The sequence below is a fragment of the Pongo pygmaeus genome, chromosome 12, assembly GCF_028885625.2.
Source record: "Pongo pygmaeus isolate AG05252 chromosome 12, NHGRI_mPonPyg2-v2.0_pri, whole genome shotgun sequence".
Classification (NCBI taxonomy): Eukaryota; Metazoa; Chordata; class Mammalia; order Primates; family Hominidae; genus Pongo; species Pongo pygmaeus.
The window spans coordinates 88,794,510-88,797,070 of NC_072385.2; the positions used below are offsets into that span (position 1 = coordinate 88,794,510).

Here is a 2,561-nt window from a genome sequence, read left to right on the forward strand (position 1 = left end):
TTTGCTACTCTTTGTTGGGTTTGGGAGGCTGTTATGGTAGCTGCAAATGGCTTCTCAAGTGACATTTGCTGACATTCAGTGAAGTACATTTATCAGTATTCACCAGCTCACCTCTACACATGCAATCCATTTTGTTTTGTTCTTCATAGCAAACTCCTTTCCGACACCCGTGCCCTGAAAATGATAAATGGCAAGGTGGCATATTTCTGAAGCTGAACTCAAATGTCACTGTGAAAAATCTTTAATGGACTAAGTGTAGCTTTTCACGTTACAACTTGTCAGGTACTGAGAAATTCTAGAGTTTGTCTTTAATCCACAAGTCTTTGGAACCACACTTCTGCAAGCAGAGACTAATTATAAGCTGCACCAGTCAGACCTGGGCAAGCAGAAACCAAGGAGAAAACATTTGATATCAGCAAATTCTTTATTATTATTATTATTATTCTCATTCCGTTTTTGCTCCTTCCTTTCCTACTCAGGATATTTGAGGTATGAGCAATCTGTGACTCTAATTTAAGGGGGTGACAGCCCCAACCAGGCCACCATGCAGGCTTATAATCCACTCATACACACAGCTTTCTCCATAATGGCTTTCTTCTTTTCCTCCAAGGTTCAAAATCACCATGACTTCTCCCCCGCAAAACAAAAAAGAAAAAAAAAAACTGACTCTGAATCATAAATCCTGGCTCCCAAATATTGGCCATAATTGCGTAGGTGAGAGGTATCTGGTATGTCTGGGTGGAAGAGGCTCCTTTCTCCCTGGTGATTCATTTTCAGAACACATGGCCATCCTTCCAATGGCTTTGAGTTTCACGTCACCACTGGAAAGACCTGCCAGTTTCTTCCTGTCTGTGTGCCTGTCCACTGCCATCATGCTACTCCCAGGATTGTGGCTTATGGGCACTCACTCACCCTTCAACATGGCTTGTTCACTCTAGTTCTCCCTTTCCAAATGTTCTCAATCCCCTGGGCTGTGCCCCAAGGGGGATTCAGCCCTTGCCCACTGGCTATGATCTGAATGTTTATGTCTTCCCCAAATTAATATGTTGAAATTTAATCAAAAATGTGATGGTGTAATAAGGTGGGGACTTTGGAACTTTATTAGGTCATGGAGGGGGAGCCTCATAAAAAAGGCTGCCTTGCCCCCTCCATCATGTAAAGCACCATCTGTGAACCAGGAAATGGGCCCTCACCAGACACCGAATCTGCCGGTTCCTTGATCTCGGACTTCCCAGTCTCCAGAACTGTGGGAAACACATTTCTGTTGTTTATGAGCCACCCAGTTTAAGGTATTTTGTTATAGCAGCCCAAATGGACTAGGCCACCACCATAGTCAGGGAAGAGCTGGCTGATTTGTGCGTGTCTGCGCTGTGTCCCAATGAAAGCACAATAATCAATGAACATTGATTCTGCAATCGATGTTTGAAGGTCAAAGGAGTTGGGAAAGGGGGTCTCCTGAAGCCAAGGAAAAGCATTGTACTCCCCAAAACTGTGCCAGCCAGGTTAACCTTTTGCGAGATGCTACAGATTGAGATGCTTTAGTTTTACTTCTGGCTCTTTAAGCCCCACTCAAGCTCTAATTTTGATATCTCGTTCTAGACGCCTTAGTTTGGGCCCCTCCCAGGCTCCCTTCTGTTTTTGTTCTTTTTTTCTAACATCATCCTTGGCTTTTCTTCTCCTTTAGGTTTGACCTCCTGTCTCTTGGGTTGAGAAACCATCCCCTCTGATTCCTGGCCCCCTGTGACCCCTCCAAAGCCCTCTGTACAGGTCTTTGGCCACACAGAGATTCAACAATCTAATAATCTAAAATTGTAAATGCCACAATTTGTGTGTGTATTTATTCTGTCTCAGTTTTGAGTTCTTTTTGAAATCTTTTAGTTATTCTGGAAGGGATAGGATAAAGAAAAGAAATCAGTTATACTCCCAGTGGCCACGCATGGTAGGGCAGAAAGAGTGTTGACACTTACTACCCCTGCAGGGGCAGAGGGCAGAGGACCCCAGGTTAACTACCTAGAGATGAGACGGATCCTGGGCTAACTCAGGCCCTGGGATACCTGCACCAATTGCTCTCAGCAGGTCGAGACATCACAGAAGAAGAGAAGACATGTCAACTCTCTACAATAGTGTCTTAGCCCTGGAGATACTATTGGAGAGTGACAACAGGCAGCAAACAGGGTTCTATTCATAGCGGCCATGGTTTCCCCAAGCAGAGAACATATGCAACCAATGGGACTTCAGTGAAGCTTTTCCTAATCTGTGCTCTGAAACGGCTAAGTAGAAGAGAGCTATCTAGAGTATATGAGGATGTCTTTAAAGGCAACCTTGCAATAACTATTGCATGCAGACTGTAATTGTGGGCTAAAAGTGAAGGCTGTTGTATTTGTTAGGTGAGACCCTTCCAGAGCATCTCCTGCACATGTACACACATTCTCTCTCTCTCTGTCTCACACACACACACACCTCCCCCACCAACACACACACACAAAACCAACCCTATCCCAGAGAACCCAGCAGTCATAGATCTCATCTGGAGTCCAACTCCTAATCCAGGTGTCGTGATC

The 2,561-nt window shown here is 44.7% G+C and overlaps 1 pseudogene; it reads left to right on the plus strand.

Moving 5' to 3' along the window:
• Positions 1–544: 544 nt before the first annotated feature.
• Positions 545–1,370, plus strand: LOC129030846 (uncharacterized; annotated as a pseudogene).
• The last annotated feature ends 1,191 nt before the right edge of the window (positions 1,371–2,561 follow it).